Source organism: Salvelinus alpinus, chromosome 5 (genome assembly GCF_045679555.1).
Source record: "Salvelinus alpinus chromosome 5, SLU_Salpinus.1, whole genome shotgun sequence".
NCBI lineage: Eukaryota > Metazoa > Chordata > Actinopteri > Salmoniformes > Salmonidae > Salvelinus > Salvelinus alpinus.
This window is the reverse complement of record NC_092090.1, coordinates 87343866-87357143: the sequence shown is the minus strand read 5'-3', so window position 1 is coordinate 87357143 and position 13278 is coordinate 87343866. Positions and strand designations below refer to the sequence as shown.

At 43.5% G+C, this 13278-nt stretch overlaps 1 long non-coding RNA gene across 3 annotated transcripts in view; it reads right to left on the bottom strand.

Annotated features, from left to right (window-relative positions):
* The window catches only part of LOC139577157 (uncharacterized), a 71635-nt gene that overhangs the window by 55455 nt on the left and 2902 nt on the right, over nucleotides 1-13278 (bottom strand). The gene's annotated exons all lie outside the window — the stretch shown is intronic.

Genomic DNA, 13278 nt, shown 5'->3' with positions numbered 1-13278 from the left:
CTGGAGGGAGGGACACCGTGGCAGAGCACAGCATGCATGCTGCTGGAGAGAGGGACACCGTGGCAGAGCACAGCATGCAGGCTGCTGGAGGGAGGGACACCGTGGCAGAGCACAGCATGCATGCTGCTCCTCACAACCACGCTCAAGTGACCATGTGTGATGTCATTAAAAAGGGCCCAACCATGACATTCCACAATGGATTATTGGCCCATGTTATGGCTGGTTGATCGTTTAGGAGGAGGCAGGAGGCGGACCACAGTGGAACCAGTGGTAAGAAGAGACAATGGTACTGTGTGTGTGGCTTTACTGCGTGCGTGGGTGTGCACTGAAATGCACTGCATTGCCACATGTTTGATGCCGATTGAAACAGCATCTACAGCGGCAGGCTGTCGTCACTGTGTGAGAGCAGCAGCCATATCTACTGTGTGTGGTCACCCTGTGCACTGCTAAGAATATCCATCACACCACTGTTAATGGAGGAAAAAGTCACCTGACAGGAAAAACATTGCAACACTTCAATGTGTGTGATGAATCTAAATTGAGCCCAGGAGACAAGGAGAGTGGCATTCTAGTCAGTTACACACACACACACACACACACACACACACACACACACACACACACACACACACACACACACACACACACACACACACACACACACACACACACACACACACACACACACACACACACACACACACACACACACTCTCTCTGAAACCAAGAACCTGTCCTGCTCCAGCGGCGCTGATGCCGGCGTGCGCACAGTGAGCTCACCTCCCGTTGCCACGGCGACACCAACCAGAGGGAAAAGCCTGGTGTGTGTGACAGAGGCCTGAGAGGGAGGAAGGAGGAGGGACTGAGGAATTCACATAGCGCTTGGCTTGTTTCAGCACTAGTACCTTATTCAGTTACCAGGCCTTATCACGGAAATGCTAAACCGACCCTTTCAATTATCAAGGCAATGTCTTTAGCCCGGCCGCCTGTTTATAATGGCTGGCTTGGGATTTCAAATGAGGTGTCAGAAATAGTTGGCCGACAAGGTGGACAGTAGACATTTATACACACAATTGGGTATTATCATGCATTATGTACAATTAACACGTATATACACAAACATTTGGGAATCATGCAGTCATGCACACACTCACAAATATGACCACCAAATGAAACACACACTCATTTGTTTTCCATAAACAAAAAAATTTGACTAACAGCTGGTTTGGTGCCTGCATTCTATTAGTGATGAAGAGCTAACCCAGTCTGGGGGTCGTCTGCTCATCAATGGTGGTGCTCCACAGCCGTGAATGCACTGAATTCATTAGTCATCGCGCACAGATGGTGTCTGGCTGCCTGTCTCAAGTTCAAGTTCATGTCCAGGAGACAGAGAGAGAGACATGCTGAAGCCAGACAGACCAGATGCTACTGAGACACAGAGAGAGACATGCTGAAACCAGACAGACCGGATGCTACTGAGACACAGAGAGAGACATGTTGAAACCAGACAGACCAGATGCTACTGAGACACAGAGAGAGACATGCTGAAACCAGACAGACCAGATGCTACTGAGACACAGAGAGAGACATGCTGAAACCAGACAGACCAGATGCTACTGAGACACAGAGAGAGACATGTTGAAACCAGACAGACCAGATGCCACTGAGACACAGAGAGAGACATGCTGAAACCAGACAGACCAGATGCTACTGAGACACAGAGAGAGACATGTTGAAACCAGACAGACCAGATGCTACTGAGACACAGAGAGAGACATGTTGAAACCAGACAGACCAGATGCTACTGAGACACAGAGAGAGACATGCTGAAACCAGACAGACCAGATGCTACTGAGACACAGAGAGAGACATGTTGAAACCAGACAGACCAGATGCTACTGAGACACAGAGAGAGACATGCTGAAACCAGACAGACCAGATGCTACTGAGACACAGAGAGAGACATGCTGAAACCAGACAGACCAGATGCTACTGAGACACAGAGAGAGACATGCTGAAACCAGACAGACCAGATGCTACTGAGACACAGAGAGAGACATGTTGAAACCAGACAGACCAGATGCTACTGAGACACAGAGAGAGACATGCTGAAACCAGACAGACCAGATGCTACTGAGACACAGAGAGAGACATGCTGAAACCAGACAGACCAGATGCTACTGAGACACAGAGAGAGACATGTAGAAACCAGACAGACCAGATGCTACTGAGACACAGAGAGAGACATGTTGAAACCAGACAGACCAGATGCTACTGAGACACAGAGAGAGACATGCTGAAACCCGACAGACCAGATGCTACTGAGACACAGAGAGAGACATGCTGGACCAGACAGACCAGATGCTACTGAGACACAGAGAGAGACATGCTGAAAGCAGACAGACCAGATGCTACTGAGACACAGAGAGAGAAATGCTGAAACCAGACAGACCAGATGCTACTGAGACACAGAGAGAGACATGCTGAAACCAGACAGACCAGATGCTACTGAGACACAGAGAGAGACATGCTGAAACCAGACAGACCAGATGCTACTGAGACACAGAGAGAGACATGCTGAAAGCAGACAGACCAGATGCTACTGAGACACAGAGAGAGACATGTTGAAACCAGACAGACCAGATGCTACTGAGACACAGAGAGAGACATGCTGAAACCAGACAGACCAGATGCTACTGAGACACAGAGAGAGACATGCTGAAACCAGACAGACCAGATGCTACTGAGACACAGAGAGAGACATGTTGAAACCAGACAGACCAGATGCTACTGAGACACAGAGAGAGACATGCTGAAACCAGACAGACCAGATGCTACTGAGACACAGAGAGAGACATGCTGAAACCAGACAGACCAGATGCTACTGAGACACAGAGAGAGACATGTTGAAACCAGACAGACCAGATGCTACTGAGACACAGAGAGAGACATGCTGAAACCAGACAGACCAGATGCTACTGAGACACAGAGAGAGACATGTTGAAACCAGACAGACCAGATGCTACTGAGACACAGAGAGAGACATGTTGAAACCAGACAGACCAGATGCTACTGAGACACAGAGAGAGACATGTTGAAACCAGACAGACCAGATGCTACTGAGACACAGAGAGAGACATGTTGAAACCAGACAGACCAGATGCTACTGAGACACAGAGAGAGACATGCTGAAACCAGACAGACCAGATGCTACTGAGACACAGAGAGAGACATGTTGAAACCAGACAGACCAGATGCTACTGAGACACAGAGAGAGACATGCTGAAACCAGACAGACCAGATGCTACTGAGACACAGAGAGAGACATGTTGAAACCAGACAGACCAGATGCTACTGAGACACAGAGAGAGACATGTTGAAACCAGACAGACCAGATGCTACTGAGACACAGAGAGAGACATGCTGAAACCAGACAGACCAGATGCTACTGAGACACAGAGAGAGACATGCTGAAACCAGACAGACCAGATGCTACTGAGACACAGAGAGAGACATGCTGAAAGCAGACAGACCAGATGCTACTGAGACACAGAGAGAGACATGCTGAAACCAGACAGACCAGATGCTACTGAGACACAGAGAGAGACATGCTGAAACCAGACAGACCAGATGCTACTGAGACACAGAGAGAGACATGCTGAAACCAGACAGACCAGATGCTACTGAGACACAGAGAGAGACATGTTGAAACCAGACAGACCAGATGCTACTGAGACACAGAGAGAGACATGCTGAAACCAGACAGACCAGATGCTACTGAGACACAGGGAGAGACATGCTGAAACCAGACAGACCAGATGCTACTGAGACACAGAGAGAGACATGTTGAAACCAGACAGACCAGATGCTACTGAGACACAGAGAGAGACATGTTGAAACCAGACAGACCAGATGCTACTGAGACACAGAGAGAGACATGTTGAAACCAGACAGACCAGATGCTACTGAGACACAGAGAGAGACATGCTGAAACCAGACAGACCAGATGCTACTGAGACACAGAGAGAGACATGTTGAAACCAGACAGACCAGATGCTACTGAGACACAGAGAAAGACATGCTGAAACCAGACAGACCAGATGCTACTGAGACACAGAGAGAGACATGCTGAAACCAGACAGACCAGATGCTACTGAGACACAGAGAGAGACATGTTGAAACCAGACAGACCAGATGCTACTGAGACACAGAGAGAGACATGTTGAAACCAGACAGACCAGATGCTACTGAGACACAGAGAGAGACATGTTGAAAGCAGACAGACCAGATGCTACTGAGACACAGAGAGAGACATGCTGAAAGCAGACAGACCAGATGCTACTGAGACACAGAGAGAGACATGTTGAAAGCAGACAGACCAGATGCTACTGAGACACAGAGAGAGACATGCTGAAACCAGACAGACCAGATGCTACTGAGACACAGAGAGAGACATGCTGAAACCAGACAGACCAGATGCTACTGAGACACAGAGAGAGACATGTTGAAAGCAGACAGACCAGATGCTACTGAGACACAGAGAGAGACATGCTGAAACCAGACAGACCAGATGCTACTGAGACACAGAGAGAGACATGTTGAAACCAGACAGACCAGATGCTACTGAGACACAGAGAGAGACATGCTGAAACCAGACAGACCAGATGCTACTGAGACACAGAGAGAGACATGTTGAAACCAGACAGACCAGATGCTACTGAGACACAGAGAGAGACATGCTGAAACCAGACAGACCAGATGCTACTGAGACACAGAGAGAGACATGTAGAAACCAGACAGACCAGATGCTACTGAGACACAGAGAGAGACATGCTGAAACCAGACAGACCAGATGCTACTGAGACACAGAGAGAGACATGTTGAAACCAGACAGACCAGATGCTACTGAGACACAGAGAGAGACATGTTGAAACCAGACAGACCAGATGCTACTGAGACACAGAGAGAGACATGCTGAAACCAGACAGACCAGATGCTACTGAGACACAGAGAGAGACATGCTGAAACCAGACAGACCAGATGCTACTGAGACACAGCCATTGTTCCTCATCTACAGTACATGATGCAGAAAGCCATAGCTGTGGGAATTAGGGGTGCTGAGGATGCTGCAGCAACCCCTGATAAATATAAATGTAAAAATCCACAAAATTAGTGAACTAGGCCTTTATTACTCCTGTATTAGCGGAGAGAAATACTCTTCAGCTGTCCCTATGCAATAAAACATCAGTGTTATGACAATACTTAAGCTATAATAACAGTAGCAACAGCTTGGTGACCATTTTACATCCTTAGTCTGTTATAGAAATGACCTGCACAGACCTCATCATAAAGTCACTACCCAGATTTCACTTGTATTGATTGTAAAGACATGAGCCCTCTGCACATAAACAATTGGCACGCAGGTGTCAAATATGCTGATTGCTTGTCCAATGAATATGAAAAACCTGCCATGGTTGCCATGGTTATGTTATTCAGCCAATCATGTGACAACAATGGCTGTGGAGCACTGTAAGTGTGAGTGGGGAGGGAGGTGACAGAAGAGCCAGCGTTACTGAGCAGAGAGAGGCAATGTCGTCCCCACCCATCTCTACACGCATAGTCAAATCAGACGCCTATATTTCTCTGTGAGAATGGACCTTTTGAAAAGGATGGCAAGGCCTCTCCTCCTCTCCTTTCCACCAGCCTGCCTGTATGGAAGTTTCATAAATAACCACAACCATTCTCACATCCACTCCAAGCACTTCCTACTGTAAAATACACTACTCAGCCAACAAAGATGAGCTAGAGAAAAAATATGTAAGACTGTCTGCTGTCGGGTATAGGCCTACATGAATTGTAGCTAAATATACAACTTGATAGAGTATGTATAATATTACCACAGACTCGTGCATGATTTTCCAATGTTCACAAGGAGACTAAATACCATTAACGTGATATACACTCATGCTCTGGAGACAGTGTACGCCCCATGGAAACTGCTGCCTGCCTGTTTCTATGTTACAGCATGAACAGCAGGAATATTGAGAGTGACTATGAGATGGATTTGCAGCAGTTTCAGACATGTGATATTGTTCTCTTCTGGCATTACTGGGCTACATCTAGCATTGCATTGTGATGGCTTACATACTGAAGAGAATGACTGGGGTTAACATCCACTGTATGGTACAGTGCTGCATTATGGTGAAACATAGTGTATGACAGCCTACAAAGAACATCAAAGTAGGCTACTGCAAACCAGTAAGACACAAACAGGCTAGTAAGACACAAACAGACTAGTAATACACAAACAGGCTAGTAATACACAAACAGGCTAGTAAGACACAAACAGGCTAGTAAGACACAAACAGACTAGTAATACACAAACAGGCTAGTAATACACAAACAGGCTAGTAAGACACAAACAGGCTAGTAAGACACAAACAGGCTAGTAAGACACCAACAGACTAGTAATACACAAACAGGCTAGTAAGACACAAACAGACTAGTAAGACACAAACAGGCTAGTAAGACACAAACAGGCTAGTAAGTCACAAACAGGCTAGTAAGACACAAACAGGCTAGTAAGACACAAACAGGCTAGTAAGACACAAACAGACTAGTAAGACACAAACAGACTAGTAAGACACAAACAGGCTAGTAAGACACAGACAGGCTAGTAAGACACAAACAGGCTAGTAAGACACAAACAGGCTAGTAAGACACAAACAGGCTAGTAAGACACAAACAGGCTAGTAAGACACAAACAGGCTAGTAAGACACAAACAGGCTAGTAATTCTGCCCAAAAATGCATTGGCTGAGGAATAATTTGTTGAAATGATTTACTGTAAAAAGCATAAAATAGAATTGTGGTGAAGTCACACCAACGTCTCCAGACTTCCAATGATGAAGAAATATTTGTATTCAGTCAGTGCAGTGGCCTTTTATACTGAGGAGAATCAACTGATTTATATATGCTGGGTTACACTACAGACCTCAAGTTTTTATTTACACTGCGCTGACATTTAGTATGGCCCCAGACTAGAAAACAATGCAGCCATTCATAAGTCTAGACAACGATTTCTAACAACTTATCCTGGAACAATGAAACGTGGTTATTCACTGCTTTTCCAAATGGTGTTCTCAAATCTTCTTTCAGGCAAACGTATAATGAATGACCTGCATTGTACACGGTCTTTTAAAAGGGTCGGAACAAGACACACTAGTTTTGTCTTACGGTGTGAGAAACTCGGCAAGAGACCCCTTTCAGCCACTGTGAGCCTATTTAACATTGAACTTGAATAAACCTCTGTGCACTATTGCCTACCACTGCATACGCAGGCAGTTTAGACCTATACATCTTCCACATAGGCCTATGACCGTTCAGCTAAAAACAACGTAGACCAGCATTTGGGCACAAACATATTACTTTCATATTTCAGGTTACAGCTAATCAATCAAGCGCTATAGGCTATACAATCAAATCAAATTGTATTTGTCACATGCTTCGCAAACAACAGGTGTAGACTAACAGTGAAATGCTTACAATAGGTTATATCATAGGACATTACAAAATATATTTTAAAAATAAACCTTAACATCCATCTGAAAATGCCTAATAAGTTACTAAGACTATCCTAAATATACAATAGACCTATTCGCAAAATAACAATTCATCATTTAATTAAAGGTGTAGCCTACATGAGACTCTCATCACGCCACAGCCGAAGAGCACGAGAATAACAATAACCTCATCTGCAGACAACAGACCACTAACATCCATTAAAAAAACAAACATCCGGCATCATACAACTGGCATCATAAATGGAGGCTATTCTCAAATGTAGCCTAAATATGTATTGTTGGAAAGCCATCTTTTAGTAACAATGTTTTATACAACTCTATTGTGTTACCAACAAATCCTTTAATGTTTATGGCGTTTGTAAGATTCCAACTGTGTTACCATCAATAAAGAAACAAAACAACTATCCCGCCGATCACCATGTGCCTTATGAATGCCATGTACTCCCTTGATAGTTAATAAACAAATCCACTGGCGACTAATATAATGGCCTGTATAGCTAATATCATCCAACATACAGAATCAGCAGCCCGGGAGCTATCCCTGCACTTTAAGGCTATTTCTTTCAGATGCATTTTATTCGGATGTAAAATATTAATCACAATTAAATCAATTAATATAAATGTTGGCTTTAGCTAGGCCTACCTCTGTGAAAAAATCATTTATATTAATTAGGCATTGTTTTACAATTAAATGTAAGATTTTTTAAAGCCCTGTTCAAATTCAAATACAGAGTGCACATGGCGTGATGTCATCTATTCAATTCGTTAGACTTCTTTAGGCCTATTGCATTCTCTGTGACATTAATTATCATGAGTCAAACAATAGATCGGTGTTAGAGCGCTCAAGTATGCCCATATACAATTCCGTAATTATAGAACATCTTTGTATGGATGCATAAACCCAAACAGTTTTAAGATAATGACCCACGGTCCTAATTGTCAGTTGCCTACAATTGGCAACGAATTACGCATTCAAAACCGTTACTACTCCAAGTTTGGAGGCCGCGTCCGCTGGGTGGGCAACATCGCCTCTTTCTATGGGGATGCAGATGAGTCTGGTGCACTTGACGTCTTTTCATGACCCCCCCCCCCCTCACGGCGCTGTCTGTCATATTCGGACTGGGCATGGCATTGCCACTTGCCCCCGAGCGTGGGAATGGGAGCGTCCAGTCGTTCACATCTCCAGCCCTGTGGTTAACTGAATCAATTAAGCAGGGCCGAACCCCCCTCCCTCTTTTAGCCCATACCCAAATCCCTCCTCTCCATTTTTGTCAGCTCTGTATACATTCTAATTATTGCTGTTTGGGATGCCAGCGCCGTTTCCTGGTTGGAGTTCATCATGCTGAAATAAAAAAATGTTAATGTCAATCTCATTCTCAATGCTAGCCTACATTATCCAAACAGACGGAGCATGTATGCTATGGCTAGCACTCTCAGACGGATATATTTTCTATATCATATTTACCACATTTCATTATAGAAAATAACGCATTTCAAGATGAATATAACAAGAAGCATGAACATGATAGTGTGTGTGCGCGCGCACGTGTGTGTGTGTGTGTGTGTGTGTGAGTGCAACATTTACTCATGGTTGTGATTAGCTATAGGCTACATTAAGTTTTCAAATGTCCTAATACCACAAACATTAAATATACGCAATCAATCAATATGAGTAATAAATCAATACAACTCTTTCACATTTCCAATAAGTGAACATGTCCAGTTAATGCTATAGCAATGTTTTATAATTGTAAGATTTTTTAAATCTACTTCGTAATACCAGCCAACGAGGTTATTATTTTGTGCACCGAGTAGGTTTATGCATCTTGTTATTTCCATTTTCTATTTCCAAGGTCCGTGATGAGTCTGGAAGTCGTTTTTACTTTCGGTTATCTAGCTTTATGACGGCCATCACACTCATACAGCTAGATAACCAAAGACAACAACCCACTTCCCATTCTTCTAAAATATTCCAGAATTGTCTTCTGTTCTCCGGGCGTTGGGGATTGTGCCCCTGCTTTCAGGAGTGGTCCACCATACTTTGAGGCAAATAAACCACAATATAGAAGTAGGCCTAATTTGACTCCCATAGCCGACATAATCATATTTTGTTTCCATATAGGCCACTTCCATGTAATGAGTCCTCCAAACTCCCACATACACACTCGTTGTTAAAAAAACACGACGTCCATAAAAGGACATATAATCCCTGTGCTTAGATTATGTCATATTCAGATGACATTCGCCAACATCACTGAGTTGAAGTAAGCGAGAGAACAGTAGGCTGTGGTGCAGCCATCCTTGCACAGGCCCTGATTTGCAATGCAAATGATTCAATCCCACAAAAGGCGCTTTCGCCTCTATTAAATCGTTGTGGCAGGAGCAATACATATCCTGTGAGGCCAGCGAAGAAGATACGGAGGAGGTGGAAAATCCGCCTGGTGAAAGGGCGGAAATTACACAGGTTAAACGTCTCGATTGTTTTGGATTATGAAGAGAGGACCTCGTTTGTGGCCAAAATGTGTCTGTCAAGTTGTCCGCACGTATCCAGCGTGTTAGATGAAAGAGATGCCGAAATCTGTAAACCAAGGCTTCCGTTCTTTTGGCTAGCCGCTGCCAACAGTCTAAAAGGAGAGGGGAAAGGGCCATCCCCAAGGAATGGGGGAAACGGGGAGGAGGGGTAGGCTTCCAATGCCAAAATCTGGACCAACCCGGCGAGGTCAAAGGCCTCAGACCGCGGGAGTGTAAATTAATGATGATGATGTCATGAAAAATCGCAAATGCACACTCCTATTCATGCACGAGCAGTGGCAAATCTCCTCGCGTCATTACCAAGCGCACCGGAATAATTCGGTTTTCCGCCAGCGGTCTGCACGCTTTTTCCAGAATGATAAAAAAGGACGGAAAGACAAAATGATTGTGCTATGGTATAAAAATGGTCGTCTTGATCATTTTTGAAGCCAGTAAGGGTACAATAGCCAGCAGAATAAACCACCAAATACAAGAGCTCAAATCTATGGAGGACATATGACAGCATTCCAGGGCTGAGTTAGAGCATCGTTCCTGTATTCTCGTCACAGCTAGAACCGAGTAGGGTCTTTGCTGTAGCATGGAACTGGGCCGGGTTGTTCGAATATACGGGTGTGAGAGACAATGCGAGTCGAGACACATTCATTGACTCGATTTGAGTCGAAATCCTATTGGCTTTATGTTTTCATCGTCGTGACCGATGTATAAACTACAATGGTTACCAGGTAGGCTATACTGGCAATGTCGCATTGTCAAATAGGCGTTCATTTTTCTGCACAGTCACACACATAACATGTTTTATCTTGGCTATGTATAAAACATTCAATGTACATATTTATCAGACCTAGTAGGACATAAATATTCAAGAACATAGACCTACCTATTAACGATATGTTTTCATGCACGGACGTGTTTTTAGGCTATAGGAGCTAGGGCTGTATGACAATGCTATTACCCATAGGCCCATATATATAGGGTAGCCTACTTTATGAGGTTTTTGCAAGAATTCTCAGAGTTTATGTGTGTGTGTGTGTGTGTGTGTGTGTGTGTGCGTGTGCGTGTGTGAATTGAGAGAGAGCGGGCAGAAGGGAGCAGAGAGGGAGAGAGATATCCAATGATAATCAGCAACGACGTTCTATAAAGGTATTAGGCTACAATACACTAATATTAGGATGCCAATAATACTAAACAAGAGGTTTCCACGTTATAATAATTGAGGTTCCAAATGTAGGGTAAAACAATACAATGTTGAATGGCTTAGCATAGGTGATTTGCACAAAAATGTGACGTTGTAGTCCTTCATCAGCGCTATTAATTTAGTGATATGTATTCTTAACAATGGCTAATTCACTGCAGGCCCTATAGCCTACAATCTTTACACGTTCGCTAAAATGTTTTGCATTTCCATCTACGTCGTCCCATGCACCTGTTCACCTGTGTTGTTGCTGCTCACCATGTTATTGTATTGGCCCTATAGAAACATGTCGTTCAGGTGCTAACAGGAGAGACCAAATAGGTGGGAAGGCATCCATCCAGCTGCTCAGACACAACACTTCTTAATCCTAAATTATATGAAACCCAGCCCTGTGCAATTATTACGCACATGGCACGCGGTTAAAATCTGACTGCACTTTAGTTGAATTAAAGTGTCCATGGTTAGCTTTACATTAGCATTCCCTCAAAGTGACACCAGTTGATTCAACTGACATTTGAAGGCTAACAAAAGGACCCTCCAAGAATGCACCGAGCAAGCAGACTCGATCCAATCATGTAGAATATTGTAGAATATAGTTAGAATAATCGATTTGTAAATCAGGGTAGGTTCAGGGTAAACCCACATTTCCTAAATCTATTTCTCAACAGTTTGGAACGTATGCTACACAGGACTCAACCACGCATTTGTTTTATCAAACACCCCAACATACAATTGTAACAGTACCAAAGTAGGCTAATCAGGTAATTTAAGTTTCCCAATAGTTCTGACCTAATGTTATCATTCATACTAATTCTCAATTTCAACAGAAGTGTGTTTGTAAACATAAAAGTCATGCTTTCCCCCACCATAGCCTTTTGGTGCGTCATACAACATACAACATTTGTCATGAAACAGACTAGCAACTGTGATCCTATACTGTATGTTTGTGTCATTCTGTCACTTTAAAGAACAGTACTGCCTTGATTACAGTAATGCCCTGATTACAGTAATGCCTTGATTACAGTAATGCCTTGATTACCGAGAGTATGTCGCTGTTATTTTCCCCCTGAAGAATATATGCCAGTAAAAACTTGAACGTTTGACACCGTATAACACTGTTTGACATTGTAATAGACTATCGCTGTGATATTTTATGATTGTGATATGTAATTAAACTAATTCAAACCAACAATGGTAACTTTCTAATGAGTGAATTTGTTTTATTCGTTTATTTGATGAAGTTTGCGTGGGCATTATGAGTTGGATCATTATGTAGCGTTATTTACAATAACTTTTTCACAATTAGCCCACTGTAATTTTTCACAATTAGCCCACTGTACTGTAGCCTTCAAGAGAGAAATGAAGTATGTTTTACACGATATGATACAGAGAACCTACACAATACCAGCATGAGACGCTGTGCAACCTATCTTTACGCATACGATGTAGCCTACATTCACTTTGACCAGACTTAACTGTTCGGAGCAATTTAAGATATTTCATTTTCGGTTAGTTAAGATTAAGAATCACAGCTGGCCGATTTAACTTCCATCACATAGCCTACCTTTTACCAACAAAACTTGTCATTGCGCAATGTGCACTTTGGCCCAATGCATTGAGAGGCGTTGGCTACTGTTGCGCTGTGAGTGTGACAGGTTGCGACAAGCTCATGCCACCAGTCTGAATAAAGCTCCGAGTTTTCATCCTGCTTATTTATTTCAGTTAATTCAGTAGTCTACAAAATAAACGAACGTGCCAACATGTATGTGCCAGGGAAGAGCACTAGTCCAACGAAGCACTGCCATGAACTACACCTCCGACCTGCCTAAACATACCTCCGACCTGCCTAAACACTAATCATAGCCTAGATGGTCTTCCTCAGCTAGAACAACATATTTATACAGGCCTACATCACGTCCACTAGCCGATAAGAACCAAATTAGTGTTGTCTATTATTCACGGAGTCATTCAA